General features: G+C 45.1%; 1 long non-coding RNA gene across 1 annotated transcript; it reads left to right on the top strand.

The window, feature by feature from the left end:
- Positions 1–10,212: 10,212 nt before the first annotated feature.
- LOC140710722 (uncharacterized) lies at positions 10,213–13,901 on the top strand. The gene is made up of 3 exons (XR_012091827.1): positions 10,213–10,294; positions 12,732–12,899; positions 13,749–13,901. It is a non-coding gene; the product is annotated as an uncharacterized lncRNA (long non-coding RNA).
- The last annotated feature ends 11,192 nt before the right edge of the window (positions 13,902–25,093 follow it).

The following is a 25,093-nucleotide window of genomic DNA, read 5'->3' as shown; positions in this document are numbered from 1 at the left end:
TTCCAAGCTCTCTGATGATCACAGTATCAAGCACTGTCATCTGCATTACCTTGTCAAATCCCCCTGGCAACCCATGGAGGATGGCACCATTTCTATCATTACTACAATCTTACAGATGCAGTAATATTCAGAGAAGGAAACTGACTTTAGCCAGGTCACCTGGCAAGTCAGCGGCCAACCCCAGGCTCAAACTCACGTCCAGTCAACCCCACTCTCTCTAGTAGAGAGACAGATGTGCCAGGCACCTGTTTAAGCCAACAAGACCTCAGAGAACTTGTGGGACTGGGGAGGGCACACTGGCACGTGATGGCTGGGTCCGCTTTGTGTCATGGATGTAGGCAGCTGCGAGTGAGACCTGAGAAGCCCTGGGCAATGTGCCCAACACTGTGATAAACACTTGACAAATCTCATACTTAATAATTTCAATACTTCGGCCAGGTGCAGTGGCTCGGTGCAGTGGCTCACACCTGTAATCCCAGTACTTTGGGAAGCCGAGGTGGGTGGATCATCTGAGGTCAGGAGTTCGAGACCAGCCTGACCAACATGGTGAAACCCTGTCTCTACTAAAGATACAAAAATTAGCCAGGCGTGGTGGTGGGCGCCTGGAATCCCAATTACTTGGGAGGCTGAGGCAGGAGAATCGCTTGAACCTGGTAGGCAGAGGTTGCAGTGAGCCGAGATCGCACCATTGCACTCCAGCCTGGGCAACGGATGAGACTCTGTTTCAAAAATAATAATGGTAATAATTTCAATACTCCATGAGGGGGTATATTAGTTTCCTATGGTTGCTGCAACAAATTACCACAAATGTGGAGGCTTAAAACAACAGAAATTTATTCTCTCACAGTTTTGCCACCAGGACCATGCTTCCTCTAGGGTAGAATCCTTTCTTGCCTCCTCCAGTTTCTGCTGTCAGGCAATCCTTGGCATGTGTACCCTTGTTGCTGCATCACTCCAATCTCTGCCTCTGTCTTCACTTGGCCTTCTTATAAAGTCACCAGGACCATGCTAAATCAAGTATGATCTCATTTCAACATTTTTAAGTACATCAGCAAAGATCCTATCTCCTAATAAGGTCACATTCTGAGGTTCCTGATGGACATGAATTTTAGGGGACATTATTCAACCCACTCCAGAGGGCAGTACTATTCCCAGTCTACAGATGAAAAAGCTGAGGCCCACTCTCATGCCATGAGACCAGTGCCCCCTTAACTAGTTCTTTAGTGACTTTGGAACCAATGCCTAGTACTGGATCATTTCAACCCCTTACTTCTCATAAGACAGAAACAAAAAGAGGATGTAAAAAAAACCCCACATGAACCTTATCTTACACTGCGTACAAAATGGAATTTGAAATAGATCAAAGACCTGAACTTAAGAGCTAAAACCATAAAACTCTTAGAATCAAATATTGAGGAAAATCTTTATGACATTGGATTTAACAACAAGCTTATGGATATGACACCAAAAAAGTACAAGCAAGAAAAGGAAAAAAAATAGATAAATTGGATTTCATCAAAATTGAAAATTTTTGTACATCAAAGATACTATTGTTAAGTGTGGTGGCTTGTGCCTATAATCCCAGCTACTTAAGAGGCTGAGGCAGGAGGATTGCTTGAGGTCAGAAGTTCAAGATGAGCCTGGACAACATAGTGAGACCCCATCCCTAAAAATAATTTTAAAAATTAGTTGAGTGTTGCAGTGCACACCTGTAGTCTCAGTGTATTATGCTGTTCTTGTATTACTATAAAGGAATACCTGAGGAGGGGTAATTTATAAAGACAAGAACTTTAATTGGTTCATGGCTCTGCAGGTTGTATAAGCATGGCACCAATATCTGCTTGGCTTCTTCTGAGGGCCTCAGGAAGCTTACAGTCACGGCATAAGGCAAAGCAGGAGCAGGCATATCACAGGGTGAGAAGGAGGTGAGGGGGAGGTACCAGACTTTTAAACAACCAGATTTTGTGTGAACTGAGCAAGAACTCGCTTATCACCAAGGGGATGGTGCTAAGTCATCTATGAGGATCTGTCCCCATGATCAAATCACCTCCCACCGGGACCCACCTTCAACATTGGGCATCACATTTCAACATGAGATTTGGAAGGAACAAACATCCAAACCATATCTCCTAGCTACTCAGGAGGCTGAGATGGGAGGATGGCCTGAGCCCAGGAGTTCAAGGCTGTAGTGAGCCATGATTGCACCTCTGCAATTCAGCCTGGGCAACAGAACGAGACCCTGCTTTTTTTTTTTTTTTTTTTTTTAAAGACGGAGTTTCGTTCTTGTTGCCCAGGTTGGAGTACAATGGCGCTATCTTGGCTCACCACAACCTCCGCCTCCCGGGTTCAAGTGATTCTCCTGCCTCAGCCTCCCGAGTAGCTGGGATTACAGGCATGTGCCACCACCCCGGCTACTTTTTGTATTTTTAGTAGAGACGGGGTTTCTCCATGTTGGTCAGGCTGGTCTTGAACTCCCAACCTCAGGTGATCCACCTGCTTCGGCCTCCCAAACTGCTGGGATTACAGGCGTGAGCCACCGCACCCAGCTGCGAGACACTGTTTTCATTTTTTATCTCTAAAAAATAAAAATTTAATTTAATTTAACTTAAGAGGGTGCTATCAAGGATGTTATCAACAGAGTGAAAAGGCAACAAGCTACAAAATGGGAGAAAATATTTGCAAATCATGTATTTTATGAGGGATTAATATGAAGAACTTCTATAACTCAACAACGAAAAATTCCAATTAAAAAATGGACAGGTTGGGCACAGTGGCTCACGCCTGTAATCTCAGCACTTTGGGAGGCCAAGGTGGGAGGACTACTTGAGGCCAGGAGTTCAAGACCAGCCTGGGCAACATAGCGAGACCCTGTCTCCACAAAATAATTTAAAAAGGGACAAAGGACTTGAATAGACATTTCTCCCAAGAAGACATAAATGGCCAACAAGCACATGATGGTCAATGTAACTAATCATGAGGGAAGTGCAAATCAAAACCACGATCAGATACTACTTCACCCCTACTGGGAAGGCTATGATTTTTTTAAAATTATTATTATTTTGAGACAGAGTCTTGCTGTTCTCACCCAGGCTGGAGTGCAGTGCCATGATGTTGGCTCACTGCAACGTCTGCCTCCCAGGTTCAAGAGATTCTCCTGCCTCAGCCTCCGAGTATCTGGGATTATAGGAGCCCGCCACCACGCCCAGCTATTTTTTTTTTTTTTTTAAGTAGAAATGGGGTTTCACCGTGTTGGTCAGGCTGGTCTTGAACTCCTGACGTCAGGTGATCCACACCCTCTCGGTCTTCCAAAGTGCTGAGATTACAGGCATGAGCCACCCTGCCCAGCCTTGGGAGGGCTATAATTTTAAAAGAAATGGAAAATAACAAGTGTTGGCAAGAATGTGGAGGAGTTTGAACCCTCATGCATTTCTGGCGGGAATGTAAAGTGGTACAGTTGCTATGGAAAACAATATGGTGGTTTATCAAAGAATTAAACAATTACTAGCAATGCCTCTTCTGTGTATATATCCAAAATAATTGAAAGCAGGGCGTGTTCATAGCAGCATTATTTACAATAGCCAAAACGTGGAAGCAACTCCAGTGTCCATTGACAGGTGAATGGATAAACAAAAAGTGGTATATACACACAATGAAATATTATTCAGCAATGAAAAGGAAAGAAATTTTGATATATGCTACAACATAAATGAACCCTGAAAACATGCTTAGTGAAATAAGCCAGACACTTAAGGACAAGTATTTTATGATTCCACTTATACGAGATACTCAGAACAGGCAAATTCTTAGAGACAGAAAGTAGAATAAAGGTTACTGTGAGATGGGAGGAAGGGGGAAACACTTATTATTTAATGAGAATAAGATTGGGGGTGATAATAAAGGTTGGGGATGAGTTATTATTATTTAATGAGTATAAGGTTAGGGTAAAGATTTGGATAAAGATTGTGGTTATGAGTATACAACATTGAGGATTTAATTAATGCCACTGAACTGTATACTTATGGATGATTAAAATGATAAATATTATGCTATGTATATTTTACCACAATCAAAAAAACTTAAAAGACGTTACCTCCTAAGGAAAGCATTTTAGAAAGAAAATGGAAGACTGCCTTCTCCAGATTCAGGGCAGCCAGGTAGACTCTTAGTTTTCACCACTTGCTTGGTCCATAGCACATCTCTTGTGCCTCACCTTCCCTCTGGTGAATGCCTCTGGAATGCACTGGAAGGACTTTGGGGGCCAGCCTTACTGGTGACAGGCTCCCTGAAACCTCTCTTCACAGTCTCCCTTGAATCTGGCTTTCAAGCTTTTTTTTTATGCATTGGCAGAGTCCTAAAGAGAAAGAGATTCCTGCATACTTGTCCATCTCCGTTTATTTCTTCTCATTCATTCACTCATTCATTTACTCATTTATTGAGACAGGATCTTACTGTGGTCGAGGCTGGAGTGCAGTGGTGTGGTCATGGCTCACTGCAGCATTGACCTCCTGGGCTCAACTGATTTTCCTATGTCAGCCTCCAGGGTAGCTGGGACTACAGGCACGCGCCACCAGGCCCAGCTATGTTGCTCAGGCTGGTCTCAAACTATTGGGCTCAAGTGAACCTCCTGCCTCTCCATCCCCAGTTGCTGGGATTACAGGCATAAGCTACCGTGTCCAGCCTATTTATTATTATTATTATTTTTTATTTTTAGAGACAGGGTCTTGCTCTCTCACCCAGGCTGGAGTGCAGTGGCATGATCATAGCTCACTGCAGCCTCAAACTCCTAGGCTCAAGCTATCCTCATGTCTAAGCCTCCTGAGTAGCTGGGACTAAGGCGTGCGCCACCACGCCTGGCTCTTCTAGCTCTATCGTCCTCTATATCCAGACCATTTCTGATCTCAGGTCTCCACTTCCTGACACTTCTTTTTGGCCCCCATCCAGATATAACAAGGCCTTGAGGGTGACATTTGCCATCTTGTACCTTCATGCACTCTGTGGCTGGTCTCTGTTAGAGCCCCAGTATTGCTCACTTGCCTGTCTGTCATCAGAAGGCAGACTGATTTCCCCTGCTGGCTGAGTGGTACCTCGCCTCGCCCTTTGGAGTGTCCATTACCTTGATCATTTCCTTTTTTGACATAATATCCCCTATCTCCCCATTGCCTACAGGATCAGGCCACATGCCTTGGCCTGGCATTCAATGCCGAGCTCTTCCTACCTCAGTACATGTGGCCTAATAGGTGACCTCACTGTTTTCTGAGTGGGCTTCATGCCTTTCTGCCTTCTTGCCTTTGCTATGTGACTTCCATTGCCTGTTGTACTATCTCTTAGGCCTTTCCATCCTGACACCCAAATGCGAATGTCCCCTGAGCCCTGAATCAAGATGTACCTCTTTCTTGAAACCTTTGGAGGACAAATGTAGCAAGGAATCATCTGTGATCCCCTTGTGTGAGCATTTCTATTTTCTATTATTTTTCAAATATACCTTGATGTTGATTTTCTCTCAAGAGGAAGATTCTGGAAGTCAGGGACACATCGTACCTTGCATTTCTCTCTGGGAGCCATGCATATGACTGGTGGAAAACGAACATTGCCGAAGTTGGCTTCGTGGAGAGGAGAATATTTGGTGCCCCTGGCACAGGAATCTCTCTTTCCTCTGTCACCTCCACTCTTTCCACCAGAGTCCAGCATGCTGGGTGGCCCTGGGCCCAGAGTAAGGGGGAATGAGCAGTGCCCTGTCCCCCACCCCCTGTCCTCATCACCTGTGGGAATTTTCCTTTAGAAACTCTGACTTTTCAATTTTTCCAAGACTATCTTTCTGCAGTGAAAGATTGGGAGAGAAGTCAGTGAAAGTATTCCACTTGAGGATCTGCTCAGTCTGCTTACTGTGTCTTTTTGGAGCACCCCCCTTCATTGCCACCACCACCTCCACCTGGCTCCTGCTGTCTCCATCTCGAATGGGAATTACTGGACCCTTGTCCAGCTGCTCTCTGGTCCCACTGTCTTCATTGCTGCACCCACCAACCCAGGCTCCACATAGCAATCAGAGTGGTCATCCTAAAATAGATTTCTTCTTTTCACGCCTCAGCTCATAAATGGCAACTCATCTTCAAAACAAAACCAAGCTACTGAGTGTTGGTATCCAGGCACCCCAAGTCTCAGCCTTTGGCATGCCTCCTACACCTCTGATACTGTATATATGGTACAAACTTGTTCATTTCCAAAATGCAGTGGGTGCATCGATGCCTCTAACACTCAGTCTGGGCAATTCTCCCCTCCTGGACACCTCCCCTCCCTCTATCTCTGACCACTCACAACAAATCCTGAAAGACTTATCTCCTCTCCAAAGCCTTGTCTCCCCAGGTCTCTCTCACTTTTGGACCTAGACCCAGTATGAAACCAATAAATACTCTCTAAAGTGAAGCAATTAGTTCACAATGAGATCCCACTTCACAGCCACCAGGGAGGTGGTAATCAAAAAGGCAGATACTAATAAGCATTGGTGGGGATGTGGAAAATCATACAGTGCTGATAGGAGTAAAAAATGGTGCAGCTACCATGGAAAACAATTTGGGGGTTGTTCAACAAGTTAACTATAGAGTTACCATATGACTCAGCAATTCCACACCTAAGTATATACCCAGCAGAATTGAAAGCACATGTTCAGGCCGGGTGCAGTGGCTCATGCCTGTAATCCTAGCTTTTTTTTTTTTTTTTTTTTTTTTTTTTGAGACAGAGTCGTGCTCTGTTGCTCAGGCTGGAGTGCAGTGGCATGATCTCGGCTCACTGCAACCTCCGCCTTCCGGGTTCAAGTGATTCTCCAGGCTCAACCTCCTGAGTAGCTGGGATTACAGGCGTGCACCACCATGCCTGGCTAATTTTTTGTATTTTTAGTAGAGAGGGATTTTTGCCATGTTGGCCGGGCTGGTCTTGAACTTCTGACCTCAAGTGGTCTGCCCACCTTGGCCTCCCAAACTGCTGGGATTACAGGTGTGGGTCACCATACCCGGCCTAATCCTAGCACTTTGAGGGGCCAAGGCAGGTGGATTGCTTGAGCCTAGGAGCAATCCACCTGCCTTGGCCTAGCAGCCAGGTTCAAGACCAGCCTGGGTAACATGGCAACATCCTGTCTCTACAAAAAATATGAAAAATTAGCTGAGTGTGGTAGTGCACACCTGTGGTCCTAGCTACTTGGGAGGCTGAGGTGGGAGGATCACCTGAACCTGGGAGGTTGAGGCCACAGTGAGGGGTGACAAAGTAAAACCCTGTGTATAAAAAAAAAAAAAGGAAAGAAAGAAAAAGAAAGAAAGAAAGAAAAAAGCAAGCACATATCCACACAATGACTTGTACATGAATGTTCACAGCAACTTTATTCCTAATAGCCAAAGTGGAAATAACACAAATGTCCATCAATGGATGAATAATCAAAATGTGGTCTACTCATAAAATGCGATATTATTCAATCATAAAAAATTAAAGTATGGATACATGCTATAAAATCAATTAACATGGAAAACATGATGCTAAGTGAAAGAAGCCAGACAGAAAAGACCACATATTATATGATTCTGTTTACACAAAATGTTCGGAATAGACAAATCCATAGAGACAGAAAGTAGATAAGTGGTTGCTTAGGGCTAGCGGGAGGAGGGTTGGTAGGTGATGGCAAAGAGGAGCAGGATTTCTTTTGTGAGTGAAGAAAATGTTTTTGAATTAGATAGTGATGGTTGTACAACCTTGTAAATATATAAAAACCACTGAATTGTATATTTTAAAGGAGTGAATGGCTGGCTGTGGTGGTACATGCCTATAATCCCAGCACTTTGGGAGGCCAAGGCAGGAGAACTTCTTGAGCCTAAGGAGTTCAAGACCAACCTGGGCAACATAGTGAGACTCCCATCTGCACAAAAAATCAATTAAAAAGTTTGCCGGGCATAGTGGCTCATACGTATAGTCCCAGCTACTCAGGAAACTGAGGTGGGAGGATTGCTTGAGCCCAGGAGTTTGAGGCTGCAGTGAGCCATGATTGCACTACTGCAGTGCACCCTGGGCAACAGAGTGATATCTTGTCTCAAAAAAAAAAAAAAAAAAATATATATATATATATATATATGTGTGTGTGTGTGTGTGTGTGAATTAAATGATATGTGAATTGTATCTCAATAAAGCTCAGTACCAGACACTGAGCAAGTATTTTACAGGCATTAACTCCTCAATTCTCATAAAACTCTATAAGATAGTGTTATGGACTGAATGTTTGTGTCTCCCCACCAAATTCCTATGTTGAAACCCTAACCCCCACCAGGTGTGGTAGCTCGTGCCTATAATCCCAGCACTTTGGGAGGCCGAGGTGGGCGGGGCACAAGGTCAGGAGTTTGAGACCAGTCTGACCAACATGGTGAAACCCCCTCTCTACTAAAAATACAAAAATTAGCCAGATGTGGTGGCACGTGCCTGTAATCCCAGCTACTCAGGAGGCTGAGACAGGGGAATCGCTTGAACTCGGGAGGCAGAGGTTGCAGTGAGCCAAGATTGCACCACTGCACTCCAGCCTGGGTGACAGAGTGAGACTCCATCTCAAAAACAAAAAAAGCAAAAAACAAAAACAAAAAAACCCTAACCCTCAATGTGATGGTATTAGGAGGTGGGGCCTCTGAGAGGTAATTAGTTCATGAAGGCGGGGCTCCCATGATGGGACTGGTGCCCTTATAAGGATAAAAAACGCTAGCGTTCTCTCTCTCTTGCTGATATCTGAGGATACAGCAAGAAGGTGGCCGTCTGCAAGCCAGAAAGAGACCTCTCACCAGAAACTGAATCTGCCAGCAACCTGATCTTGGACTTCCCAGCCTGCAGAACTGTGTAAAATTGCTGTTGTTTAAGCAACCCAATCTATGATACCTTATTATAGCAGCCTCAGCTGACTAAGATAGGTGCTACTTTAATATCTATTTTACAGCTGGGGAAACTGAGGCATAGTTAAGTAGCTTGCTCAAGGTCACTCAGCCAGTGAGTGCCAGCACCAGGATGTGAACCCACGAAGCCTGGCTTCCATACCCCTGTTCTTAACTGCCTCTCAGGTAGACAGATGTGTGCTCCAGGGCTTACAGTTAGAAAAGGGAGAATGGGTTCCTCATTCACTCTGCTTCAGAAAAAGGGTTCAAGCAGTCCCCAACTCCCAACAGCTGTGTTGTCCTGGTGAGTCCTGGCAGAATGTGTCTAAGGAGCTATTCGCCAGGTCTCTACCATATCTATAAATAGGCAAAGCTCCCCAGATCCTTTTTACAATGGCCAGGTCAGTGGGAAGCGGGTCTTCTGCCTTCGTCCAGAGGATCTTTACAGGGTGGGTTTTTGCATCCTCCACCCTGCCTTAGCCTTGAAATCAAGGCTGGTAGACCAAGCCAACCCAACAGGGCTGCTTATTGTTCTGGGCTCCATTCAAGAGGACCAGTAGAGGGCCAGGATGAGAATCCCTGACCTTTAGCATTCCTGATGCCAGGGCAGGACCTCTGCCTCTATGTATTACGGGTCCTTGCATTAATGGACCCAAGGCATAGGGAAGGGGGTTCCTGAAGGCAATATTGGGACCTGGTATTGCTTATTGCTAATGAGAGACTACAGGCACACAGTCATTCATTCAGTGTATAGAAGGTGTCATCCAGTCATAGATGTAGAGAGCATGGACTCTGGAGCCAGCCAGGTTGTTTAAACTTGGGCAAGTCACCTCGCCTCTCTGGTCCTCGGTGTCCTGATCTACAAAATGGGCAAAATAATAGCACTTACATCTTAAGGTTTTTGTGTAAAGGAAACACATTGATACACACGGAAAGTGCACAGAACGTGCCTGGCACATAGTAAGCTCTCAACAAGTGGTAGCCTTTCGTATTGTTTTGTTTTAGCTGTTATTATGTTGGCTAAGTAGGTAGGAAGAGAAGGAGATACAATAAGAGACATCTGGTTTATTACTATGGTTTCAGGACTTTTGCTCTCCAAAACTCATGTTGAAATACAATCCCCAGTGTGGCAGTATTGTGAAGTGTGGCCTTTAAGAGATGATTGTGTCATGAAGGTTCTGCCCTCATGATGGACTAATCCATTCATGGTTTAATGGATTAATGGGTTATCACAGGAGTGGAACTGGTGGCTTTATAAGAAAAGGAAGAGAGACCTGAGTAAGAGTGCTCAGCCCCCTTGACATGTGATGTCCTTTGTTACCTCAGTACTCTGCAGAATTCCTACCAGCAAGAATGCCCTCACCAGATGCAGCCCCTCAACCTTGGACATTTCAGCCTCCACAACTGTAAGAAATAAATTCCTTTTCCTTATAAATTACCCAGTTTGGGGTATTCTGTTATAAACAACAGAAAACAGGCTAAGATAGTAAGAGATGCTTCCTGATCACAACAGAAAGTTCTGGACATCTTTTATCCCTATACCCTCTGAGGAGCTTATTCTGTTCTTGACAGACAGAGGTGATAATCCTACTATTTCCTGGTCAGCTCACAGTGTCTGGATGCATGTCCTGTTCTGGGTACCAGTAGCCTCTCTGAGAGACATTGACAGGCTGGATTTGCTTCAGGAACCAGTGATCAAGATGTTAAAGGGAAGTTAGAATGTTATTTTCTTTTCTTTCTTTTTTTTTTTTTTTTTTTTTTTTTTGAGATAGAGTCTCACTCTGTCACCCAGGCTGGAGTGCAGTGGTGTGATCTCGGCTCACTGCAACCTCCGCCTCCCAGGTTCAAGTGATTCTACTGCCTCAGCCTCCCGAATAGCTGGGACTACAGGCATGCACCACCACGCTCAGTTAATTTTTGTGTTTTTAGTAGAGATGTGGTTTCACCATGTTGGCCAGGCTGGTCTTGAACTCCTGACCTCTAGTGATCTGCCTGCCTCCGCCTCCCAAAGTGCTAGGATTACAGGTGTGAGCCACTGCACCTGACCTATGGAAGTTGGAATCTTCATACAATGAATAATCTTGGTGAGTGTTTGGACTGGAGAAAAAGATGACTTTAAGGGGTAAAAAGGAAAGGAGTGATGAGGGAGACTCCTGGAGGGAGCTCCTGGGGTATTTGATCTGTATTTTGTGGCCTCAACTTATGAAAATAAGGATAAAGGGGGAAAGCTATGGGGTGATGGACTCTGGAACTTTCTTGTTTTAAGAGAGACAGAGTCTCACCCTGTCACCCAGGCTGGAGTGTAGTGGTATGATCATAGCTCACTGTAGACACAAACTTTTGGATTCAAGCAATCCTCCTGCCTTAGCCCCCCAAGTAACTAGAATGATAGATACATGCCACCCCACCCAGCTAATTTTTTTAATTTTTATTTTTGTAGAGATGAGTCTTACTATGTTGCCCAGGCTGGTCTCTAACTGCTGGCCTCAAGTGATCCTCCCCGCCTTGGCCTTCCAAAGTGCTGGGATTACAGGCATGAGCCACCATGCCTTCCTGGCTGGATTCGGGAACTTCCTAAGGGGCAGAACAACCTCAAGATGGAGGAGCTGCCTCTGTAGGAAAGGAGTTCCCATTCTTCAAGATATCCAGCCTAGTCTCCCTTTGAGGTCCTTTTCAACCTAGAGGCCCCATGACTCACCTCCTATATGAGGTTTGAGCCAACATAATATGGAAAGTCTGGGTTCCAAAACTGCTAGGGAATAGCAAAAAGAGGGTTTGGCAGGTCCTTTGTTTAGCCCAAATTTGAGACATACCTTTGAGGGTCTGCCACGTCCCACCTATGGCTGAACGGAACCATACATAGATTTTTCTGCCCACCTTTCCACACTCACCCTATGATCCAGAGCTCAGAGAGTGAGACTGAGACAGCTTATGCCAGGAGCTTTAGTTGTCAAGAAAAGGAGTCATCATGTCTTTAGAAACAGGATGAATGGGGAAAGCATACATACTGAAACAATTTCTAAGATTCTATATAGATCAAGGCCAGGGTCTAGCTACTGAATTGGGGCCTAGCCTATCCTTTCCAGACAACACAATTCTAAAGTGCATTTCTCAACACACCCCTTCATCTCTTGAAAATGAAATGCTGTTGGCCGCGGTGACTCACGCCTGTAATCCCAGCACTTGCGGAGGCTGAGGTGGGTGGATCACAAGGTCAGGAGTTCGAGACCAGCCTGACCAACATGGGCAAACCCCGTCCCTACTAAAAATACAAAACAAAATTAGCCGGGCGTGGTGGCGGGCGCCTGTAATCCCAGCTACTCGCGAGACTGAGGCAAGAGAATCACTTGAACCCAGGAGGTGGAGGTTGCAGTGAGCCGAGATAGTGCCACTGTACTCAAGCTTGGGCAACAGAGCAAGACACTGTCTCAAAAAAAAAAAAAAAAAAAGAAAGAAAAGAAAAGAAAAGAAAAAAGAAAAAGAAAAAGAAAATGAAATGTAATCCATGTCCTTGCAGGTTCTTCATCAGATCTGCATTGAGAGCTACACGAGAGGCTTTCTAAGCACAGCACAATAGAGCAGGAGCCTCCCTCAGTGTCATCTGCTTCAGCCCCCGTGTTTACAGAGGAAGGGACTGAGGCCCAGAAATGGGGAACAACTTGTCCGAGGTCACAAAGGAAGGCAGTGGCAACATAAACCAGGCCTCCTGCCTTCACATGGACTCGGTGCCATCACAGAGTTGCAGGCAGTGTGGCTTACTCTGCTGTGGCTTTTCAGTGGCCCCCTGGGGGCCACACCTGCCACCCTGTTCTCCCTGCTAAAAGGTCTTTTCCTTTGTACCAGGTACTTCTGCCAAGTCCAAATCAAGCAGAATGGGTTCCAATAAGCAGCAGGGTTTTCACTTGTAAGCAAACCACAGAAGGGATCAGCCACCAACCCAACAGATGAACAACTTGACTTGCTTTCCAATGGAGCCCAGCATTTGAAGCTGTGATAATTGTCAGTTTAAATGTTAGTAAGTGAATGCTTGTAATTTACAAGTGAAGCTGCTTCTCTTATCAAGGGTCCCATTTCCTGTGGGCTGTTTGGAAGTATAAACTGTTATCAGAGGATTTGTGCTTATTTGAGGTTTGGCTTGCCCATCTGGTCAGAGAGAGAAAGTCTGGAGAGTATGCTGAGTCTAATTCTGCTGTACCCCATGACGAGCCTATCCTGTTCAACATTCCACTTGTGGTCCATGAATCAACCGCTATTCATGGGCACAGAACAGAATGAACCAACCTAAACCATTTCGCTTGCTTGACATTCTCTAAATCCCACTCCCCGCTTTAAACGCACAAGCTTGGGGCCTGTTTCAAAGGGCAAATATTGTGAAAATGAAGAAATTGTTACAGATTATACTTGGAAAGAGTTCAAATGTTGTTGAAATACCGTGATCTGTAGGTGGCATGTCTTCAAAGAGATTCACTTGAGTAGATCAGGCTGAGGAACAGTCAATAGCAAAATAGTTATTTGTGTATCAAGTATGGACAAATTCTCACATACCAGGAGGCTGAGAGACAGCACTTTCACAAGCTGATTTTAGATTTTGGCCCAACAGTTCTAAAGGCAAAGGCTTTCTAGACTAAAGGGATGATTAGAAAGATAATAGACAAAGTCAACTCCAGATGTACCAGTTAACCACCCATCTGCCAACTGAAATCCTACTCTTGGGGTGATTTCACAACTCAGGAGGGGTGCTCAAACTCACACTTGTCAATTTTGTGACTCAATAACAGACCCACTTTCGGGTGGGAGAAAAATGGAAGTATGAACTAAAAAGGAGATTCTTTCAATTGCCTTTGCCCTTCTGTTTTCTAGGCTGTCTATGTCCTCCAACAGCTCAGAGACTCAGAGTTGATGCGCTGGATTCTACTGCAAGTTGTGTCTTGATAAACATAGTTACCATGTGAGCCAGCAAATTCCATTTCTAGATATATACCCAAGAGAAATAAAAACTCATGTTCACGGGAATACTTGTACACAAATGATCATAGCAGCATCATTCATAATAGCCAAAGTGGGAGCAATCCAAATGTCCATCAAGCAATGGATGGATAAACAAAATGTGGTCCAGTCATACAATGGAATATTATTCAGCCATTAAAAGAAATGAAATACTGATCTATGCTACAACATGGATGAACCTTGAAAACATTAGGCTAAATTGAAAATGCCAGACACAGAAGGTATGACACATAATCAGACACATGTTGTATGATTCTATTTATATGAAATGTGCAGAATGGGCAAATCCACAGAGACAGAAAGCAGATGAATGGTTGCTGGGGCTGGGGGAGAGGGATGAAGAATGACTCCTTAATGGATGCAGGGTTTCTTGTAGGGTGAAGAAAATATTCTACAATTGATTTTATAATGGTGATGGCCCAACTCCGTTAATGTACTAAAAACCATGGGTAGTACATTTTAAAATGGTTAAGTGGTAAATGTCTTTTTTAAACATATTATTGTCACTATATATATCATAAAAGTTATTTTGACCATTTTTAATATACTATTCATTGACATTAAATACATTAATAATATTGTGCAACCGTCACCACCATCCATCTCTAGAATTTTTTCATCATCCTATACTGCAACTCCATACCCATTAAATACTCACTATTACTCCCTTCCCCCAGCCCCTGGAGATTTTTTTTTTTTTTTTTGAGATGGCATCTCACTCTGTCACCCAGGTTGGAGTGTAGCAGTGCTATCTCAGCTCACTGCAACCTCTACCTCCAGGGTTCAAGTGATTCTCCTGCCTCAGCCTCCTGAGTAGCTGGTATTACGGGTGTGCGCCATCACACCCAGCTAATTTTTGTATTTTTAGTAGAGATGGGGTTTTGCCATGTTGGTCAGGTTGGTCTCGAACTCCTGACCTCAGGCGAGCCGCCCGCCTTGGCCTCCCAAAGTGCTGGGATTACAGGCGTGAATCACTGCCCCCAGACCCCACTGGAGATTTCTAATCTATTTGCTCTCTGAATGATTTTGACTATTCTAGGTACTTTATATAAGTGGAATCAAACAATATTTGTCCTTTTGTGTCTGGTTTATTTCACTTAGCATAATGTTTTCAAAGTTCATTTGTAGGCCAAGTGTGGTGGCTCACGCCTGTAATCCCAGAACTTTAGGAGGTTGAGGGGAGTGGATCGCTTGAGCTCAGGAGTTTGATACCAGACTGGGCAATATGGCAAAACCTCATCTCTACAAAAACAAACAAATAGACAAAAAATTACCTGGGAATGATGGCACGCACCTATGGTCCCACCTACTTGGGAGGTTGAGATGGGAGGATTGTTTGAACCTGGGACATCAAGGCTACAGTGAGCAGAGATGGCACCACTGCACTCCAGCATGGGTGACAGAGCAAGACCCTGTCTTTTTTTTTTTTTTTTTTTTTTTTTTTTTTTGAGAGGGACTCTCGCTCTGTCACCAGGCTGGAGTGCAGTGGCGTGATCTCGGCTCACTGCAACCTCCACTTCCTGGGTTCAAGCGATTCTCCTGCCTCAGCCTCCCGAGTAGCTGGGACTACATGTGCACACCACCACGCCCAGCTAATTTTTATATTTTTAGTAGAGACAGGGTTTCACCGTGTTGGCCAGAATGCTCTTGATCTCTTGACCTCGTGATCTGCCCACCTCGGCCTCTCAAAGTGCCGGGATTACAGGCGTGAGCCACCCCAGCTGACCCCAAGACCCTGTCTTAAAAACAAAATAAAATAAAAACAAAAACAAAAAACAAAGTTCATTCATGTTGTAGAATGGATTAAAATGTTAAATTTTGTATTAGATGAGTTTTATCTCAATTTTAAAATGATTGACTGGGCCCAATGTCTCACGCCTGTAATCACAGCACTTTGAGAGGCTGAGGTGGGCAGATTGCTTAAGCTCAGGAGTTCAAGGCCAGCCTGGGCAACATAGTGAGACCTCATCTCTACAACAAAAAAAAAAATACAAAAATTAGCTAGGTGTGGTGGTGCCACAGCACTCCAGCCTGGGTGACAGAGTGAGAACCTGTCTCAAAAAAAAAAAAAAATATATATATATACACACACACACACACACACACACTCTCATATATACACATACACACACACACATATACACACACACACACACACACACATATATATATATATTGCATCCAGGCTGGGCTTATGCCTGTAATCCCAGAACTTTGAGAGGCCCAAGCAAGAGGATCACTTGAGCTCGGGAGTTCAACACTAGCCTGGGCAACATAGCGAGACCCTACCTCTACAAAAAATTACCTGGGCATGATGGCACACACCTGTAGTCCCAGCTACTCAGGAGACTGAAGGTGGAGGATTGCTTAAGCCTGGGAGGTAGAAGCTGCAGTGAGTAATGATGGCACCACTGCACTCCAGCCTTGGCAACAAAGCAACACCTTGTCTCAAAAATAAATATATATATTGCACCCGGATAAGAGGTTTTCCTGTGTGTTAGGAATGGATACCTCTTAAATAACCTTGGTGTCAGGGCATAGGGCCCAAACAACCCCCACAACCCCCTTGGGCTGTATGTAGCCATACATACATGAATTCCTTCATGCATGCATTTGAAACCTCTGTGCAATTGCTGGGGTCATAGATGCATGCACCACCCAGTCCCAACCCTGAGGGAATGGCATGGGTCAGGCAGGCCTTCAAAGCGAATAACAGATACATGGAAGTGCAAGGACAGAGAAGGAAAGAATTGCTTTTGGAGGGGGTAGTGAGAGAAATTGTCCTAGAGGAAGTGGCCCTTGGGAAGCTGCACAGAGAGAAGAATGAACATGAGTTCTGGTGTCAGAGATATTTAAACTCACATTCTTTCTTGGTACTAGTTTCCTTTGGCCATTGTAACAAACTGCTACAAATGTAGTGGCTTAAGATAACACGCATTTTTATTCTCTTCCAGTTCTAAAAGTCAGAAGTCCAAAATTGGTCTCACTGGGCTAAAATCAATGCATGGGCAGGGCTGCAGGCCTCCTAGAGACTCCAGGAGAGAATCAGTTTCTGTGCCTTTTCCAACTTCTAGAGGCTGGCTGCATTCCTTGGCTCATGGCCCCTTCCTTGCAGCACTCCAAGCTCTTGCTTCTATTCTCACATCTTCTCTTTTGTGTCTAATCTCTCTATGCCCCACACCTATAAGGGACACATGTGATTGCATTTAGAATCGACCTGGATAATCCAAGATACTCTCCCCATCTCAAGACCCTTAACTCAATCACATCTGACAGTTACTTTTGGCATATAAGGTAACACTCACAAGCTCTGGGGCTTAGGGCCTGGACATCTTTGGGGATCATTATTGAGCTGACCACAGACTTCATCACTTATTCACTAGGTGACTGTGAACAAATCTCCTTCCATCTCAGTGCTTTAGTTTTCATATCTGGAGGAAAACAGGACTAGCCTTTCCTACTTTGTAGGGCTGTTGTGATGACTAAAGGAGATGCTGTATGTGCTTTAGCGAGCCTGATGCCCAGCAGGCACAAACTGTCTCCTCACTGCTCTTGAATAAGTGAAGCCTTGAAAGCTGAGTGCATTTGGAGGATTTCAGAAGAGAATGCAGGCATTCCAGGCTGAGAGACTGTCATCAGCAAAGGCACAAAAGACTGGGCACAGTGGCTCATGCTTGTAATCCCAGCACTTTGAGAGGCAAAGGCAGGAGGATCGCCTAAGCCCAGGAGTTTAAGACCAGCCTAGGCAACATGGCAAGAGCCCATTCTCTATTTAAAACAAACAAACAAACACACACAAACGAACAAACAAACAAAGAAGCGCACCAAGGTAGCAGTCGCATGGTTTGTTTCAGGAGGCAAAAGTAGTCCAGCGAGGAGGGAGTAAAAGCTGTAGGTAGAGAAAGGAGGTATTGTTGAAGATGGGGCTGACCCATCTACAGGGCCTGATCATGGAATGCCCTGAAACCAAGTGGGGACCATAGAACTTGATCCTGCTGTCAACCATGGGGAGCCACTGAAGGGCTTATCAGGGTGTGATGTAGGGAGACATGGGCATTGGGAAGTTCATTCTGGGGCAATGAGGGATCAGGAGGGTTGTCAGGAGGACCAGTTGGCAGGCTGGCATGCCACTATGCCCTTGGAAGAAATGTAGGCATTGAGACAGGGCATTCCTTGGGGTAGTGGATGTGGTTCACTCTGCTGTGTCTGAAACGGGCTCTACCATACATATGAAGGCTGGAAAGTGCCATGATACATCAGCAAGCAAAAGCGGGTGACATATTAACAAGAAGCAGTAATCAGGGAATGTGCTGCTGACCTGAGGTCTAGGTGTCCACAAGACCAGTGGTTGGTGGCTGCTGTTGATCTCAGGAGCGGTGCTCCCTGTTTACCTGGGCACAATGGGAACTGGTGTCATTGTAATTCAGACCAGCAATAAAAGAGTCTCTTGAGGGATCCTGAAGCCTCTTTCATTGCCATTTGGGGCAGAAGGTTTGGGTTGCTCAATGTAGATTCCAAACCCACAGGCAGAGAGTTTCACCTCTACTCCTGTGGGAAGTTGAATAATGGTCTGCAAAGATGGCCACATCCTGATTCTCAGAGCCTGTGAATGCGATCTTATATGGCAAAAAAGACTTTGCAGATGGGATTTAGTTATGGATCTTTACATGGGGAGATTATCTTGGATTATCTGGATGGGCCCTAAATAAAATCACAAGTGTCCTCATAAGAGAGAGACAGAGGGGGTCAGGCTCGGTGGCTCATGCCTGTAATCCCAGGACTTTGGGAGGCAGAGGTGGGTGGATCACAAGGTCAGGAGTTCCAGACCAGCTTGGCCAACATGGTGAAACCCCATCTCTACTAAAAATACAAAAATTAACCATGCATGGTGGTGCGCGCCTGTAATCCCAGCTACTCAGGAGGCTGAGGAAGGAGAGTTGCTTGAACTCGGGAGGCAGAGGTTGCAGTGAGCCGAGATCGTGCCACTGCACTCCAGCCTGGGCAACAGAGGGAGACTCTGTCCCTCCACCCCCAACCCCCCCAAAAAAGAGAGAGAGAGAGACAGAGGGACATTGCACACAGAGGAGAAGGGCCATGTGACCACTGAAGCATGATGCGCTGCTGCTGGCTTTGAAGATGGAGGAAGGGCCCATGAGCCAAGGAATGCCAAGAATGCAGCTGTAGATGCTAAAAAAACCAGGAAAATGATTATCCTCTAGAGCCTCCTGAGGGTGGGCAGCCGAGCATACACCTTGGTTTGGAGCCAGTGAAACTGATTTTGGACTTCTGACTTCCAGAAATGTAAGATAATAAATATGTGTTTTTTTAAGCCACCAAGTTGTTAGTAATTTGTTATAGCAACTGTAGGGAACAAATAAAACATTCCTGATGTGATCGGCTTCAAAAAGGCACTGCAATCACAGGTATGCGCTCAGGGCATTTCATGTCCATTTGCTCCTTGCTAAGGACAGTCCATTGGTCTGACTGAGCTCTGTTATGTGCAATGCTCTGCCTGCTCTGGAACTTGCTGGAATGTTCCATGGAATAACAGAAGGCATGCAGAGGGCCACACTGTTCAGTCCTGGCAGATCAGTTTGCCCAGTATAGAGGATCCTGCTCCCTTAGCCTAGAGTTGTGGGCAGAGCTTGCCCTCCCCAACTCTGCCTGGGCATCTGAAAGGGCAGAACATGGTTAAAAGGGGTATATGTTCATTGTCTTAACAAATCTACTCTGCAGGGTCTACTCCAAGAAATGATTGAAATGTCCTGATTTAGTGATTTAGTTCAAGTACTTATCTGTTCTTCAGTTATTTTCAAACAAGTCCTGCTAATTTAGAGGAACCTCGGAGTGTTGGGTGAAAAATTAAAGTGAGACCTCAAGGGAAGTGGAATCACATGAAATAAAAAGAATTCCAGGGGAACCCCTTAGCTCTCACCTCTTTCATGTCTGGACCATCTACAGGCTCTGAGAGTTATTAGTGGATCAGAAAGTGAGGAGGGAAGAAACAAAGGCCTATGGGCCTTAGACGTTCTGCCTTGTAGCCAGGAAGACATACATTTTCCCACCCTGCTTTGTGATCTCACCTTGGCAGGGGCCTTGCTGGCTCTTTCCCAGGTAGCTTTTGGCTTGCCCAGCAATCATCAGGCCTTTATGGGTTTCTACCCTGTGCCCTCAACTGTGCTTGGCTTAAAGTCTGAGCTATACAGTCATCCTTCTGTATCCACGGGGGATTGGTTCTGGGACCTCCCCTGCAGATGCCGGCATCCGACGATACTCAATTCCCTTATATAAAATGGTGTTTTTTTGTTTTTTGTTTTTCAAAGTATTGCTCTGTTGTTCAGGCTGGAGTGCCGTGGTGCGATCTCGGCTCACTACAAACTCTGCCTCCTGAGTAGCTGGGACTTCAGGCGCATGCCACTACACTTGGCTGATTTTGGTAGAGACGGGGTTTCACCGAATTGCCCAGGCTGGTCTCAAACTCCTGGGCTCAAACAACCTGCCCACCCTACCCTCCCTAAATGTTGGAATTATAGGTGTGAGCCACCATCCCCAGCCCAGTGTAATATTTGTGTGTAGCCAATGAACATCTTCCTTTATACTTTATGTCTAGATATAATAACTAATGCAATATAAATGCTATGCAAAAGCTGTCATACTGTATTGATTTTTAAATTTGTAGTATTTTTACTATTGTATTGTTATTTTTCATTGTGTTTTTCCCCCAAATATTTTCTTTTCTTTTCTTTCTTTCTTTCTTTCTTTTTTTTTTTTTTTGAGGTGGAGTTTTGCTCTTGTTGCCCAGGCTGGAGTGCAATGGCTCGATCTTGGCTCACTGCAACCTCTGCCTCCCGGGTTCAAGCGATTCTCCTGCCTCAGCCTCCTGAGGAGCTGGGATTACAGACGTCTGCCACCATACCTGGCTAATTTTTTGTATTTTTAGTAGAGACGGAGTTTCACCAGGTTGGCCAGGCTGGTCTCAAACTCCTGACCTCAGGTGATCCACCCGCCTTGGCCTCCCAAAGTGCTGGGATTATAGGCGTGAGCCACCGCGCCCAGCCTCCCCAAGTATTTTCACACTGAGGTTGGTTGAATCCACAGATGCAGAATCCAAGGATATGAAGGGCTGACTGTATTTGCTTATTAGTTTACCAAACAGTCACCAAGGGCCGTGCTCCCTCTAAAGGTTCTAGGGAAGGATCTGTTCCAGTCCTCTCTCCTAGCTTCTGGTGGCTTCTGGCAATTCCTGGCATTCCTTAACTTGTAGATGCATCACTTCAATCTCTGTCTTTGTCTTCACATGGCCTTCTCCTTATGTGTCTCTGTCCTTGTGTCTTTACATGGCCTTAAATTTTTCTTTTTTGGTAGAGACAGTCATGCTATGTTACCCAGGCTGATCTTGAATTCCTGGGCTCAAGCAATCCTCCTGCTTTGGCCTCCCAAAGCATTGGGATTACAGGCATGAGCCACTCGGCTACATGGCTTTTTCACAAGGACACCAGACATTGGATTTAGGGCCTACCCTACTCCAGTATGACCTTACCTTAACTTGATTATATCTGCAAAGACTCTATTTCCAAATAAGGGCACATTGACAGGCACCAGGGGTTAGGACATTACCATATCTTTTTAGGGAATGTGATTCAACCCAGAACACCTTCCAGTCTTGGCAATATCTTGCAGCTTTGGAGCAAAGCTGACAGTCCCTCTCATCCAGCGTCAATTGTATTTCTTTTCCTTCTCTTAGCTAGGACATCAGGATGAGAAGCAGACATCTTCAGGGCTGGGTGCAATGGCTTGCACCTGTAATCCCAGCAATTTGAGAGGCCGAGACAGAAGGATGGCTTGGCCCCAGGAGTTCAAGACCAGCCTGGGCAACGTAGTAAGACCCTATGTCTACAAAAAATTTTTAAGAATTAGCCAGGCATGGCGTCATGTGCCTGTAGTCTCAGCTACTTAGGAGGCTGAGGTGGGAGCCCAAGAGTTTGGGGTTGTCATGACCTATGACTGAGCCACTACACTCCAGCCTGGGTGACAGAGCAAGATCCTAACTTTAGATAAAAGATAATAATAAAATGAAATCAAATTGTCTGTGGTAATGGTTGCACAACTCTGAATATACTCAAAACCATTGAATTACTTACTTTGAATTGGTGAATGGTATAGAATGTGAATTATATCTCAATAAAGGTGTCCAAAAATATGCCATGGATTCGTGCTATTCTTACATGTATACTCATATAATATATAGTTCCTATTCTACTAAACTTATATGAGGGCCTCACACTCAGCTATCTTGTTATTACATGGTTGTTTTGTTTACTTATGTTGGGTTAGTTCCACCCATAGTTTTGAATGATCACTGGAATTCAACTGATATACAACAAGTAAACCTAAGTCTCCAAGTAAACCTGAGTTTCCTAAATAACCTGTACTTTGTTCTTTAAGATAATTGGTATTTACCCATAGTCTGTTTTGTTCTATAATGCTAAGACTGGCCTTTAGCTTAATGGATGTATCAGTTTCCTATTGTTGCTGTAGCTAATTACCACAAATTTAGTGACTTTAAACAATACAAACATATTACCCTACAGTTCTGGCTATCAGATTTTTTTTCTTTTTCTTTTTCTTTTTCTTTTTTTTTTTTTTAGACGGAGTCTCACTCTGTCTCCCAGGTTGGAGTACAGTGGTGCCATCTCAGCTCACTGCAACCTCTGCCTCCCGGGTTCACGCCATTCTCCTGCCTCAGCCTCCCGAGCAGTTGAGGTTACAGGCGCCCACCACCATGCCTGGCTAATTTTTGTATTTTTAGTAGAGACAGGGTTTCACCATCTCAGCCAGGCTGGTCTTGAACTCCTGACCTTGTGATCCACCGGCCTCGGCCTCTCAAAGTGCCACCGCACCTGGCGCAGAAATCTTAAAATGAGGGTGTCAACAAGGCTGCATTCCTGCTGGAGGCCTAGTGAACAATCTATTTCCTTGCCTTTTTGTACCTTTCAGAGGCCACCTGCATTCCTTGGCTCATGGCTCTTTCCTCCATCTTCAAAGCCAGCAGCACAACATTTTCAAATCTTCAACTCTGACCCCCTGCCCACCTCTTCAAAGGACCCTTGTGATGACATTGGGCCCACCTGGAAAATCCAAAATAATCTCATCTCGAGATCATTAACTTAATCACATCTATCCCTATGTAAGGTCACATATTCACAGGTTTCAGGGATAAGGACAAGGCCATCTTGGGGGGCTGTTATCCAGCCTACCACAGTGCAGTTCTTTTTTATTTATTTTATTTTTATTTTTTTGAGACCAAGTTTCGCTCTTGTTGCCCAGGCTGGAGTGCAATGATACAATCTCAGTTCACTGCAACCTCCACCTCCCGGGTTCAAGCAATTCTCCTGCCTCAGCCTCCTGAGTAGCTGGGATTTACAGGCACCTGCCACCACGCCCAGCTAATTTTTTATATTTTTAGTAGAGATGGGGTTTTACCACGTTGGTCAGGATGGTTTCGAACTCCTGATGTCAGGTGATCCACCCACCTCGGCCTCCCAAAGTGCTGGGATTACAGGAACGAGCCATCGCACCCAGCCACAGTTCCTTTCTAGAGAGAATATTTAATACAGAGTCTCTCAGAAGACTACCAGTGAGAATTAAAAGAGAAGGAAGAGGTCCAGGCACCTATAATCTCAGCACTTTGGGAGGCCAAGGTGGGAGGATGGCTTGAGTCCAGGAGTTTGAAACCAGCCTGGGCAGCATGGCAAAACCCCATCTCCACAATAAATACAAAAATTAACCAGGCATGGTGGCACACGCCTGTAGTCCTAACTACTCAGGAGGCTGAGGTCGAAGGATCATTTGAACCCGGGAGATTGAGACTGCAGTGAGCCATGATTGCGCCACTGTACTCCAGCTTAGGCGATGGAAATGAAATCTTCTCTCAAAAAAGTAAAAAAAAGAAAAGAAAGAAGAGACTTCACAACCTAGTTATTCTACGTCTTCTGTAGAGGATCCTCCCATTTGGAGATACCACAAGGAAAAATCCGCTTTCCTGTGTGATGTAGCCTCTCCACCGCTTCCAGTCCCAGGGCACTGCTTTGCACATCCAACATGCTTGGTAACCATGGGCCCAAGGCTGACTGGATCCCTGCCTCAGGAGAGGATGAAGGGCAGTCTAAAAGGGTCCCAGTGGATGGACTGTTTCAAGGCCATCACTAAAGAATATTCTTAATTAACAATTCCACTTTTCTTAGGGGCTAATTTAAATCTCTCCTACCATGATGGAAGGCCATGTCATTTGCTCTTGTTTGCATCTCAGGGCAAGTGTACAATAGCTTCTGAATAGAACATCCACATCCTGGAAAAGAACCATTAATTTACTCTGAGGCCTTTGGAGTAGGCGAAATCATCTCAGTTCCTTTATTTTTCTTCACAGGGCCTTATTTCACAGAAACTACCCACACTGCAGCAAATGTTACTCCTGTTCTTCTAAAAGACCCAGAAATTCTCTTATGTCCAATCCTTCACTGCTAACAGATACTCATTGAGTTATCTGCTGTGAACTCACCGTCTTTTCTTCTTGCCCCACTGGTCTGGCTTTCTGTCCCCGACTGATTTTTGCTTGTTTCATTGTAGGCAGGCATTGTGGCAGAATAGAAGGAACATGAAATTTGGAATCAGAAAACATGGATTGGAATTCACCTGTGAACCTGCTGGCTGTGTGACCTTTGGCCAGAACCTAGGTCTCTTCATTTGAAAGGGGGAGAAGTGGTTAAAAATCCCTATGTTGGCTGGGCGCAGTGGCTCACGCCTGTAATCCCAGCACTTTGGGAGGCCGAGGTGGGTGGATCACTTGAGACTAGGCGTTCGAGACTAGCCTGGCCAACACAGCGAAACCCCGTCTCTACTAAAAAATAGAAAAATTCGACTGGGTGTGGTGGCACACACCTGTAATCCCAGCTATTCCAGAGGCTGAGGCATGCAAATCGCTTGAGCCAGGGATGAAGAGGTTGCAGTGAGCTGAGATCACGCCACTGCACTCCAGCCTGGGCAACAGAGTGAGACTGTCTCAAAAAAAAAAAAAAAAAAAAAAAAATCCCTGTGCTCAGCCAAGTATGATGGCTCATGCCTATAATCCCAACACTTTGGGAGGCTGAGGCCAGAGGATCACTTTGGGACGAGTCTGGGCAGCATAGTGAGATGCTGCT

Source organism: Chlorocebus sabaeus, chromosome X (assembly GCF_047675955.1).
Source record: "Chlorocebus sabaeus isolate Y175 chromosome X, mChlSab1.0.hap1, whole genome shotgun sequence".
NCBI lineage: Eukaryota > Metazoa > Chordata > Mammalia > Primates > Cercopithecidae > Chlorocebus > Chlorocebus sabaeus.
This window is presented reverse-complemented; position numbering and strand designations above follow the sequence as displayed.